Source organism: Podarcis bocagei, assembly GCF_964188305.1.
Source record: "Podarcis bocagei genome assembly, chromosome: 16".
NCBI lineage: Eukaryota > Metazoa > Chordata > Lepidosauria > Squamata > Lacertidae > Podarcis > Podarcis bocagei.
In genome coordinates, this window is record NC_138142.1 from 36519115 (window position 1) to 36532483 (window position 13369).

Sequence of the window (13369 nt, forward strand, 5' to 3'; positions counted from 1 at the left end):
CACTTCCCCCCCGATTTCACTCCCAACTCCCACCATCCCTGACCACTGGCAATGCTGGCTGAGGCTGATGGGAGTCCAACAACGTCACAAGGACATAAGAAGAGCCAATGGCCCATGTAGTCCTGTTCTTATAACCGGATGCTGTGGGAAACCCTGGAGGGTATGATGTTGGGGAAGGCTGGCTTAGTGAAAGAAGCCAGCTTCAACCGGTGGTTCACAATCCTGGTTTATTTGCCACTCTGTTTGGATTAACAAAGTGACTCAGCTTGGGTGGAATGAGTAACTGTGGTTAAGCGAGAGCTTCTGATCTGGTCCCCGAGGCTGCACCAGAAGCAAAGAGAGAGGATGCGTGCCAAGGCCCATTCCAATGGCGCTGATCTGCGGTTGAGCATTACGTCCAAACACAAGCCATTGTTTGGAAGGCTCTGCATCAAACGTTGTGGCCTCAGGGATGACCTGGCTGTCCTTGGCACAAGCGTCCCTTTGTCCCAGTCCCCACTTGGCACGACCCCACTTAACCTGGCCTCTGGCTCCTGCCCAACCTCCCCTCTTCCTCTTGCAAGCACGGCAGACGCCTCCTCTCAATTCAGACCTCAGGTCAGTTCACCCAGCCACAATCATTATGTTTTATAAAGTGGTACCTCGGGTTAAGAACTTAATTCGTTCTGGAGGTCTGTTCTTAACCTGAAATTGTTCTTAACCTGAAGCACCACTTTAGCTAATTGGGCCTCCTGCTGCTGCCGCATCAGCCCCAGGCAGCATGGCCCAATGGTTGGGGACGGTGGGAATTTGGAAACACCTGGAGGGCCACATTTTCCACATTCCTGACATAACAAGTTAAACCATTGGTCCATCCAGATAAGTATCATATATACACTGATTAGCAGTGGCTCTCTGAGGTGTCAGATAGGAGTCTGTGGGGCTGTAGCTCAAAGTGCTTTGCCAGGCAAAGGTCCCAGGTTGTGTACCTGCCACATAGGAACACAGGAAGCTGTGTTCTACTGACTAAGAACACTGGTCCATTTAGTACAGCATTGTTCACACTGACTGGCAGAAGTTCCCCAGGCTGTCAGGCACAGAGACTCTCATGGTCCCTCCTGGAAATACCAGGGACTGAGCTTGGGACCTACATGCAGGGAGGGTTGGGAAGCCAGCATAGACATAACTGAGCTAAGGTTTTGCTGCGCATAAGAAAGTTCCCCATGTTCTCATGGTGAGATTTAGGAAAAACAACAGAATAACAAAGGTGGGGGGGAGTTCGATAACAAAAGATAAACTGAGTCAAATGAAAACCACCCTGGTGGTTTTTATCCAAACCCAAGGCCCATCTAAACAAGGTGGTCTGCACAAGCCTACAAAAGGCTGAGAGGCAAGAGGTTCAACAGCAGTGTTAGAAACTCAGATATATAAGCTAGGCACCAAATGCCTCCTTAAACCAGGGTTAAAAAGGTAAAGGGACCCCTGACTGTTAGGTCCAGTTGCGGACGTCTCTGGGGTTGTGGTGCTCATCTCGCTTTATTGGCCGAGGAGCCGGCATACAGCTTCCGGGTCATGTGGCCAGCATGACTAAGCTGTTTCTGGCGAACCAGAGCAGCGCACGGAAACGCTGTTTACCTTCCCTCCGGAGCGGTACCTATTTATCTACTTGCACTTTGATGTGCTTTTGAACTGCTAGGTTGGCAGGAGCAGGGACCGAGCAACGGGAGCTCACCCCGTAGCGGGGATTAGAACCACCAACCTTCTGATCGGCAAGTCCTAGGCTCTGTGGTTTAACCCACAGCACCACCCATATCCCTAAACCAGGGTTACTGTCACCAAAATGAAATGCCTAGTTGCCCATTTTGGGCCAGATGGCTCAAGTGTTGTATTTTTCAATACACCTTTATGTTTCCTGAAATTCATTCTGATTGCGCAGATAAAATATAATAGATAGAATTCTACAGGATGTGTTGCTAGTGTGTGAAAACTGTCAAGATCCAAGGATCCCCAGGCATGTACCTTCAGATGGTGGAGATGTCAGGCGCCATCCTGGCACCCGGGCATCTTCACTTGGTCACAAGTGGACGATAGGTGCAAAATGTGCCTGGCGAATTCCAAACACTGTTCCACAGGCCTCCTGAGTACAGCTATACTAAAGTCTGGGACCCACAACTCAGAAGGCCCTGCCTCACATGCTCAGCAACCCTGCTTTGGACAGTGTTGGAATGTGCAGCACAGACTCCCTGGTATATCTCAAGAGAGAAATGTATTCTTTAAGCCAGGGCTGGGCGACCTTCTTCAATGAGGGCCACAACCGTGCCTGGGCAACCTTCCAGGGGCCATGTGCCATTGGTGGCCGTGGCCAGAGGACAAAACTGGTGGAGCAATGAATGAAAAATTTAACTCTGTAACGTAGACTAATTTCTACACCCCCCCCCAATCTTCCATCAAGGAAGAGGCATAATCAGAATCCAAGGAGTCATCCCAGATAGGGAAAAACATTCAAGGAGGGGCACGACACAGGGGCTGGGGAAAGCTCTGAGAGAAGTCAGAGGACCACAACTGGACCCCAGGCCTGCATCCCCCACAGGTCTGGGTTCCCCCATTCTTGCCTTAAGCATTATCTATCTCTGCACAGTATAACTCTGAAAAGATTCCAAGGAAAGCCAGGGTTCCCAGGGGGAAAACACCACCACCACAATGTTGCACTAATGTTTATGCTTTGGGACAACACGAAGACTAGAAAACTATTGCAAACATGGTTAGGGAAAAGTGAATAGGTAAACCACCACATATTAGATAGGATTGATATGAGTTTACAAAACTATGCACAAAATGGAGAAAACGGACAGGGTTGAAAGCTTTTTTCCTCCCTCTCTTGCCACACTAGAACTCAAGGATATTCAAATAAGCTGAACGCTGGAAGATTCAGGAGAGGAAAAAGTGTTTCTTCGTGGAGTGCAGAGTTTATCTATGACTTCGGTCCCACAGGAGGCAGTGATGGCCACCAACTTGGATGGGTTTAAAAGAAAAATTGATGCATTCACAGAGGAGAAGGCTATTAATGGCTACTAGCGATGATGGCCATGCTATGCCTCCATGGTCGGAGGCAGTACTGCTGTTCGATACCAGTTGTTGGAAGCCGCAAGTGGGGAGAGTGCTCTTGCGCGCCAAGTCCTGCTTTCACGCTTCCCATTAGGGATGCTGGTTGGCCACTGTGAGAACAGGATGCTGGACTAGATGGGCTGCTGGCCTGATCCAGCAGGTCCTGCGTCTGCGGGAGGTGCTGGTTTTAAAATCCCACAGAGGCAGAATCTGTGCCCTCCCCTTCCCCAAATCAGTTCCCCAGGAAGCTCCATGAGGGCTTGTAAAACCCTTGGGGAGCGCAGCAGGCAAACAGGAGCAGTGACGGTACCAAGAAAGCAATGGAGATGCAGAGCGAGGGGGAAGGAGGAGGGAGAAGCGAAGAAGTAGAATGTTGGAACAAAACCCAAGGGACAGCCAGCTGATCCGACGCAGGCCTGGAGTCACAGCAATCTGAGAGAAATCAAATACGTCAGATTTATCCGTACAGATAGATTTGTGGCCTGCAAAGCTTCTGGGAATGGGGAGAGGCCACGTGGCTGACATGTAGGAGGCTGGACAGCATCTCACCCAAAGGGCTTTGGCATGCCGTTTATCTGGTTCTGTTTCAAGCTACACACACACACACACACACACACACACACACACACACACACACACTCAGACTGTGCTCTGAGAGACCCATTGATTGCAAGAGGATGGGAGCTGCCTTATAGGTCAGACCGGAGTGGAGAATTTTGTTCAGCTTGAGGTCCACATTCACTCGTGACCCATCTTCTGGGGGCCGCATGCCAGGGGCAGGGACAGCCAGAGGTAAAAGTGGGTGGAGCAATGGATGTATAGATTAGGCCAGTGTTTTCAAACCCTGGCTCCCCCGATACTGTTGGACTACAACTTCCATCACCCCTGACCACTGCTTAAGCTGGCGGTGGATTGTGGGTGTTGAAGCCTAACAGCATCCGAGGACTTGAGGTTGAAGAGTTCCGTAGTGGGCAATGTTCCAGCCATGCAAAGGACAGGGCCTTCCACGCACAAGCCTCTCTGTCCTCCATGCAGGAAAGGAACAAGACATGATCACAGGCTAAGGGTACATTCCAGCCAGGCAAAAAAAAAAAAAAAAGTTATGGGATGGGGAGGGGGGTGGTCTAGGGAGAGCTCCAAGGGCCAGAGAGAGAGGTGTGGAGGACCACATTTGGGCCTGAAGTTCCCCACCCTTGGGCTCAGACTGAAAGGTCTACCTAGTCCTTTATCTAGTACTGGGCTTCTGACCAGAGAGGCCTGCTGGAAACCCACAACCACAACATGAAGGTAGTGGCCTTCTCTCTTTCTCTTATGTTCACCTCCATCAAGTATCTGATGCATAGAGAGGCATGTGGATTTAAACTTATGGAACTCAATCCCACAAGGGGTAGTGATGGTCCTTGGATGGCTTTAAGAGGATTAGGCAAATTCGTGGAGAAGGATAGCAGTGCCTACTAGCTATGACAGCTATGCTGTGTCTTCACAGCTGAAGGCGGAAATGCCAGTTCCTGGAAATTATAGGAGGGGAGAGTTGCTGCTGCACTCAGGCCTTACTTTTGGGCCTCCCACTGAGCATCTGGATGGCCACTGTGAGAACAGGATGCTGGACCCGCCTGATCCAGATACTCCCACGTTCTTATGATTTTCTCCAATTGCTGCCATTCCAGCGCTCCTTTCACAAGTCCAATTCTTCGATAAAGTCATCCAAGGGCAGTTGGTTACACACCACATTTCTGCATGGTGTGCAAGCAACGGAGAGGGGGGTAAAAGGTTCCCTTCGGCAGAATGGAGTGTTGAGCTGCCTTAACCCTTGTTGCGAGAAGCGTTCTAGCATGGGTGGGCTCCACGACTGGGTAATCAATGCGCATGCTGCCTTGGACCATTGCCAGCCAGCACAGCCAACAGTCGGGGATGATGGGAGTTGGAGAGCAGTACAGTGGTACCTCTGTACCGGGGACGCGGGTGGTGCTGTGGGTAAAAGCCTCAGCGCCTAGGGCTTGCCGATCGAAAGGTCGGCGGTTTGAATCCCCGCGGCGGGGTGCGCTCCCGTCGTTCGGTCCCAGCGCCTGCCAACCTAGCAGTTCGAAAGCACCTCCGGGTGCAAGTAGATAAATAGGGACCGCTTACTGGCGGGAAGGTAAACGGCGTTTCCGTGTGCTGCGCTGGCTCGCCAGATGCGGCTTTGTCACGCTGGCCACGTGACCCGCAAGTGTCTCCGGACAGCGCTGGCCCCCGGCCTCTTAAGTGAGATGGGCGCACAACCCTAGAGTCTGTCAAGACTGGCCCGTACGGGCAGGGGTACCTTTACCTTTACCTTTACAGTGGTACCTCGGGTTAAGAACTTAATTAGTTTTGGAGGTCTGTTCTTAACCTGAAACTGTTCTTAACTTGAAGCACCACTTTAGCTAATGGGGCCTCCCGCCGCCACCACGCCACTGGAGCACGATTTATGTTCTCACCCTGAAGCAAAGTTCTTAACCCGAGGTAATATTTCTGGGTTAGCGGAGTCTGTAACCTGAAGCGCATGTAACCCGAGGTACCACTGTAGTAGTTGGAGGGCCTGATTTCCCATCCCTGCTGCATATGATAGGAAAGTAGAGACAACCTCAGTTCAGATGCCTGTCTTGATACCAGCCCCCTGTCTGCCTAGCCCCCAAAGCCTAAGGATACCCCTATTATTCATTGTGGCTTCTTTCTCCAACCAACCAAACCCCCGCAGACAAAAGATCTTAACAAGTTCTTGAATGGAAAAAATGAAGGCTTTAGCAGACGCTCTTCTTTGGATGATCAGGACTCTCTTAATTGTCTCTGTCCTGGGTTGCCACCACCACCACCACCACCACCAGATGTTCTCAAGATTTCTTCTCCTACATGACTCAAAGCTACTCAAATCCTGAGTCTCGGCCTACAGATAAAACCAGCAGCCAAGGTGCATGAAGATGAGACTCTGTTACAGCCAATAGCAGGAGGGAGGGTCTTTGCGGAGCCCATTGCCTGTGCCCGTGGCAAGGTTTGTGCGGGAGACAGTGGGTGCAGTCGACATTCCTGGCTCCTGTTCCAATTTTGTTTTTCATTTTAATTAGCTGCTAAAGAAGAACTGCAGGCATTTAGGCCTTCTCCAGCTAGAGTCTTCAGCAATAAAAGATCCACAAAGACATTGTTCTGCCCTGCTCCTACCCTCACTGTGGTTGGCGATGGACTACAAGAGCAAATTCTGCCTGCTCTGTCTGCTCCTTTGGGGGCCTACTGGGTTTCAATTAAGGTGCGGCACAAAAAGAGTGCCCCCCCCCCGCAGTTTTCACTGGAAAGATGAAGAAATGTTTTCGAGTCCTTAAAATAATGTTACGCACTCCTCCCCTTGGGGGTTTCATACGCCGTGCCCAGAAGGCTGCTGTCAGTGCCCCATAATTGTGCAATTCTGGGTGGTGGTAAATTTCTCTGCTTTCTTTTAAACACATTTACACCCTGCCTTTCCTTATTTAAAAACTCAAGGAGGCTAATAAGAAGATCAAAGCACAATTTGAAATATCAATTACAGAGATATTAAGACACTAAATACCGAACAACCCCCACTCCCAATACCACCAGAGTAGCAGATCAAACCCTGAATAATAATAAAAAATAAAGACAAAACAGCCATCTATGAGTCAAATGCCGTCTTTAGAGAAGGAAGGTTTTGACTATGTTTTGGGTGAAACATGATTCCCTTGGGAGAAAGTTCCAGAGCCTAGGCATGGCCATGGAAAAGGCCCTCTTCCTGCTCCCAAGCCAGTGTATTCCATAGAAACTCCAAGAAACTGCCTCTTTCCCCATCTAGTTCCATTTTGTCTACACTGATGGGCAGAGGCTCCCCAGGATTCGAGACCAGAGTCTTTCCCCAGCCCTACCTAGAGACTGAGTCTGCCTGGGACTACCCCTATGAGTTATAGTCCTTTACCCAATAATAAACCAAGATTCCAGTCCTCATGTTTCTGAATAACAGGGTGATTTAAGAAGCTGCCCTATAACAAATCAGTCAATTGGTCTATCTAGTTTGGTACTGTCTACACTGACTGGCAGCAGCTCTCTTAGGTTTTCCGAGAGGGTTCTCTACCAGGAGATGCCAGGGATTGAACCTGGGACCTTCGGCATGCCAAGCAGATGCTCTACCACTGAGCTGCAGCACTTTCAAGGATGTTGGGATCCATAGAAGGATCTGAACATTTGGTCCCAGAGCCTGACCGCTCCAGAGGCAGCAACATACTCTTTCAGCTACCACTTCCTGGAGAGAAGACCATGCACTACTCCACTGCAAGCGGTCATCTGCTAGGTCTGCCCATCTATGGATAGCCCAGGATTCTATTCTAGCTTGCTATTCATTCTCCGGAAGACAGCAAGTATTATGGGAAAACAACGTGCAAGGTTTCACAAATCTCTTGTTCTAGAGGGAGGTGGGCAACTGAGTATTTCTGGAGGGCTGCTTTGAGAAGAAGGCCCAATCACCAGCCCTACCACCGCCAAAGAATCCTGCAGCATCGAACCCCTCCATTCCCAAATCCCTCACTGATGCTGGGCAAATGAGAGGACAGGAATACTTCGCCAGGGGTTGCATTTGTCCCCAGGGACTGCCAGTTGCAGATCCCCAGTGCTGGAAACGGGGCACTTCATACCCTGTAGAAATGTGATGCTTTTTTTTTGCCCTGCCAAATCAGAGCAAGGGGCCCTCTAGTCCTCCCTTCTGTTTCCGAACTCTGGACAGCCGGAGTCCCCCTGAAAGGTTACCCTCAGAGCATGGAGACAACTCCCGGTCATCTGAAAACACAAAGAGAGCCCTCTAGGGTCAGACCAAATGTCCTCCCAGTGCGGGGGGCGGAAGTTTGAATGCGGCCCTCCAGGCCTCTGCACCTGGCCCTCGGGAATCTCCCTGGGCCATACCTCTCCATGAGCCACACCCTCTTTTCTCAGGCCACACATCCCACCAGCCTTGCATCATAATCGCCTGCCTGGAAGTTCTCCTTGAACTCTGCGATTATGATGCTAGCTTGCCTGGATGGAGGACAGAGAAGGGCGTGTGAGCATGTGCAGAAACTGACCTATGGCACAAAGGTAACATTTACATACGTTGATCCGCCCACTTTGCCCTTGGCCCCACCCACCACTGGCACATGGCCCTCAGAGGGCTGCCCAGAAGGGAATGCGGACCTCAGGCTGTGGAACGTTCCCCACCCCAATCTAGCGCAACATCTTATTTTCACCCTAGCAGCCAATCAGCTGCCCCTGGGAATCCCACTTGCAGGGCACTTCCTCCCTGTCCCCAGAATTTGGCATTCTGGGGCTCACTGCCCTTGTTACGCGGAAAGCCCCATCTATGTAGCATGCTGGCTAACAAGCTGTTGAAATACCTCTCTGCTCAGGACAGTCTCCATTCTGCTTTACCTTCAGCCTACAACAGACTCTACTGTACAAGATCATCGAGATTCCAAATTTCACAATCTTAAGAATCACACGGGTGCACGTGGTCCCTGCCTTTGGCACAGTTTCTTCTGCCTTGCTCTGAGCCCACCCTGCAGAGGTTATTGCCCCCACCGCACCCTCTGGGTCTGAGAAACGGGTGTCGGTGCTGGCTCAATACTGTCAGCTCTCCCCCCCACCCACCACCATCAAAAGCTGCTCCGCCTCAGCTTCTCCGAGAGCGAAGCGGATGTCACTGCTGTTAAAAAAAAAAAATAATGAAAAGAAAGAGAGATGCGTTTCGAGACAGGACATGCACAAAATGGCTGTCTCCCAAGACGAAACGTTTCCATACAATGCTATAAAAAGGACAATCTCCAAAAAAGGAAACCGGGACTTGACAGCCAGGCGGTCCGAGGAGCAGGACGGGGAGGAGAGATGCGAGAAGATCAAGCCATTCCCAGCCACCCTTCTCAGACTGGCTCAGACCCTGCCTCTTCCTTCCAGTGCCTATGCTGGCACAACACTCTCTCTCTCTCCCCCCCCCCTTCTCATTTTGCACCCAACTTGGCAAAAAGAGATACTCTCCGCAGCAATTGTGCCTTGTGAGTTCGGAGACTGAGGAGAAGGAAAAGAAGCTCGCCTTACAAACAAACCACAGCTTTCTTCCAAGGAGCCCGCGATCCAAATTCCACCGCGATCCATTGCAGTTGTGGGAGGGGGGGGGAGGATTACAAATCACGCTCCCCAACGACAGCAAGACAACGGTTCTCAGAAAGTGCGTACGGAGAAGTGGCGATGAGAGAGACCTAGATGTCCCCAGACAAACCGGACTCTTGTTTTCGAAGGAAGCAGAGAGAACAGCTGCCGGCGCAGTTATCCGTAGGAGCCATTTCGGCGCAAGCTCACTGAAATGGCTCTCCCACCCCCACCCCGCATCTTCCTTACAGCTTGTCGGAAGCAAATTATCCAAAGATGCTGGAAAGCTCCCCTTGTAATAAAGCAGCTCAGCCCGCAAGACACTGCAACAGCTCTCGGCATTAAAGTGGGCTTGTTGAATGCAGGAAACGACCTTATACCGACTACTTAGTTCAGTATTGTCAACACAGACCAGCAGCCGCTCTCTGAGATTTCAGAATGGAACATTCTCAGCCCTACTTGTGGGGTGCCAGGAATTGAATCTGGGACCTTCTGCATACAGAGAAGATGCTTGAACTACAGTCCTTCCCCATAACATAGGAACGTAAGATGCAGCCTTATACCAAGTAAGACCAGCTGAGCTCATCTAGCTCAGTACTGCTGACACTGACTGGCAGCGGCCGTCTGGTGTTTTAGACTGGGGACATTCCCACCCCTGCATGGTTTCTCCCAGAGGAACATCAGAGGTAGGGCAGGGAGGATCAAGCAAGCAAAATGAACAGAGGACGGACAGGGGAAATTTTGGCTAGCTGGGATTTGAAGAAAGTGAAATAATTTGAAACGAACAGTACATGAAATTTGACTACCTAGCTGCATGCAGAGGGCAGTTTATCCTGCTTCAAAAGGTATACGCAGTATACATTTCACATCCATGAAAGAACTTGGGGGAGGCTCCACAGCCTTTTCCTCTGTATGGCCACATTAATCCTTACACCAGCCCTATGAGGCGGTCCAACACACAATGGAAAACATCTCAACCCAGTGTGCAGGGGTGAAGCTGGCAAATTCCACACTGGGGAAAAGGGATGAAAAGACAATGATGAAGAACACAATGCCATATCACACACACACAGACACAAACACACACAGCAAGTTTATAAAACTATGGATGGAGAAATTTTGCGGTTTGGGAGTCACCCCACAAAACTGACTAGCAGCAGATTCCAAGCACGCAAAGGAAGTACTTGTTGCATGTGGCACCGAATTAATCTACGGAACTCACTGTCACATGACAAAGAGAGTGTGCTTACACAGAAGGTGCCAGGATTAGTATCTGGCATCACCAGCTAAAGAGGATCAGGTAACAGATGGAAGACCTTTCTCTGCCCAACACCCTGGAGAGTCGTTGTTACTCAGAGTAACCACTACTGGGCTAGAGGACAGCTTCCTTGGGCTCTGTTTGTGGCGATGGATGTTAGCCAAAGGAACTGCGGGAGTAGAGCAGCCTATCAATACCTACTGGCCTTGACGGCTGTAAGCAGCACCTGCATTGTTCAGAGGCTGCCTAATCCTGAATACTAGTTGCTGGGATGGGATCCATTGGCAAGGGGGGGGGGTTCTTGGGCCTTTAGGGGAACAGCAGGCACTGGATGAAGTGAACTAGCAGGGCTTCCCTTGCATTATTATCCCCTGTGGAGTGGGGAAACATAATAAGCTATATACAATTATGCATGGTGTAGAGAAAGTGAAATACTTCTTTCTATCCACTTTCTCTACACCATGAATTATTGCATATATTTATTTATCATTGTATACACCCCTTACTCCTAATACTAGGACTCGAGGACAGCCAATGAAGCTGTTGGAAGATTTGGGATGAAATGAACTACTTTTTCCATGCAAAGCACAGTTGAACTATGGAATTCACGCCTGCAAGAGGTACTGCTGGGCGCCAACTTGGATGGCTTTAAAAGAGATTTAGACAAATCCACAGAGGATGCGGCTATCAGTGGCTGCCAGCCATGATGGCTATGTTCTCACTCCACCGTGGGAAGGAAGGAGGCCTCTGGTTATCAGCAGCTAGGAACCGCAAGCGGGGGAGAGCTGCTATTGCTCAGGTCCCGCCTGAGGATTTCCCACAGGCTCTTGTTATGTTTCTATTGCAGGTGAGGGGAAAGCAGTTTGCTAGACAAAAGCCAGCTTTGCCCATAGGCCAGTCAAAGGCTTCCTAGCAGAGGGTAAACATTTTTATCGGGGACCTTCCAGACTCACGGCTCACCTTCTTAGCTCCTAACTCTACCTGGGTCCTCACATCAGTTCTTGCAGTTCTCTTGTCCGGAGACGGCAAGAGTCAGAATGGAGTGTTCAGGAGGGGGTTTCTTAATGACCACCCCTTAGTCCCTGCACCATTTCAGGCTGCGAGCGAGGGACATATGCCCAAGCCCCAAACATCAACAGCTACCCAAGCCCCAAACACCTATATTCCCCAAAGTATAAATCTAGAACAGGAAGGAGCCTAGCCTGCTCCTTGCTGCGTTTGTTTTCTACTTGCAGGGAGTCTCTTTTTGTACTTTAAATGCAGGGGAGGGGATCTATGCTTTGCCAGACTTGTAGTCTAAAAAACGTTACAGTCTGTTCTACCAGCTTAGGGTTCTTAACCACATTACTCTACAGAACAGGCCTGGTTTATAAGGTGGTGGCTAAAAAAAAAAAAAAAAAAACCTGGACTGTGCCAAGTCAGATTGAAGGGAGTAGATTACATCTTGGAAAGCTTTTTACATGGCAGGGGGAATAAGCACAGCCAGGGAAGGCTGGGCTGGAACTTTTCCTCTGATACAGTCATTTCTGATGCTAGGTGCCTTTCATTTTTAATAAATGAATGGGGAATGCTTGAAAGCAGTAGCCCCTGCTTGCACTCCAAAGTGGTACAGTCTATTCTACCAGCTCAGGATTCGACCACCTAACTCTGTTCCATCAGCAGGCCAGGAAGCACAGGCCAGTCCTCTAACTCCCACTGGTGGAGAGCGGAGAGGAGGGAGAGAGAAAGGAAAGGCAGGAGAGCAACTGCAGACAACATTCAGAGAAGTCCTTTCACTCCCACTGAAACAAGGAGTCTCAAGTGGATAGAGTTGTCCCTTGGGGGCACACAAACTTCTGTCGGGGGCTGCCTTATACCAAGCCAAACCATTGCCCACCCGGCTTAGTATTGTTTAACCTTATTCTCCAGATTTCAGAATAGAGTCCTTGCAATTCGTAAGTGGAGATACTGGAGGTTTGAAAATGGGATCTTTCATACGGAAAGCACATGCATTTTAGGTCTGACTTCATTTAAATTTCAGCGCCTCAAACAAACGACGCTGCCTTTCACAGAGTCAGATCATTGGTCCACCTAGCTCAGTACTGTTTACACGCCTGGCAGTGACTCTTCAGGGGTTCAAGAGGGGTGCCTTTCCCAGCCCCTACCTGGAGATGTTGGAGATTGAACCCGAGACCCTTTGCATGCAAGGTGCCTGCTCTGCCACTGAGCTACAACTCCATCCGGCAGTCAGCCATGGGCTTTAACTCGGTACTTTACCAGCACCTACCATCTCCATGCATCATAGAGGGTTAAAGCTCAGCATCAATCGGTGCTCGCCATGATAACGCAGCAGAACCACCAGGTTTAGCAGCGATATTCCTCCAAATGCTTGGCAACGACCATAGACAAACAGAAGGTGCTGCCTCCATGTGCAGATGTGGTCTTCCCAGAAGGGCCTGACAGGCCGCTGTGAGGAAAAGGGGATGCTGGGCAAGAAGATCCACCAGGGCTACTCCTCCATTGACTGCTGACCATGGCTAGCTGGGGCTGAGGGGAGTCCTTCGGATGGGAGTCCTTTGGAGATTCCTCATCCTTTTGAGAAAGGATGAGATACATTCAGAGCGGGTAAGCTGATCAGATGGTGATTTTCCACAATAGCTACATGGAACCTTTAGGTTCAGAGGCAGTTTACCCCCAGTACCAGTTCCGGGGGTGTATTTGTGTGTGTGTGACAGGTACAGGAATGGGTTATGGCCTTCATGGTCCACTTGGGGCCTTCCCAGAGGTCACCTGCTCAGCCCCTGTGGGAAACAGAATGCCCAAAGGGACAGATCCAGGGGTCTTCTTATGCAGTGGAGGGTGGTCCACTTGGGCAAACCATGCACAGCCCCACCAACCTCTATCTGCCGTCAGCCAGCC

The 13369-nt window shown here is 50.2% G+C and overlaps 1 protein-coding gene across 3 annotated transcripts in view; it reads right to left on the reverse strand.

Moving 5' to 3' along the window:
- The window catches only part of GATAD2B (GATA zinc finger domain containing 2B), a 67019-nt gene that overhangs the window by 31468 nt on the left and 22182 nt on the right, over positions 1–13369 (reverse strand). The window contains exon 1 of one of the 3 annotated variants that reach the window (XM_081173595.1): positions 9163–9180. The exons of the other annotated variants lie outside the window; for them this stretch is intronic. The gene's annotated coding sequence lies outside the window, so the exon portion shown is untranslated. Of the gene's footprint in view, positions 1–9162; positions 9181–13369 lie in introns of those variants that run through there. 3 annotated transcript variants of the gene reach the window in all.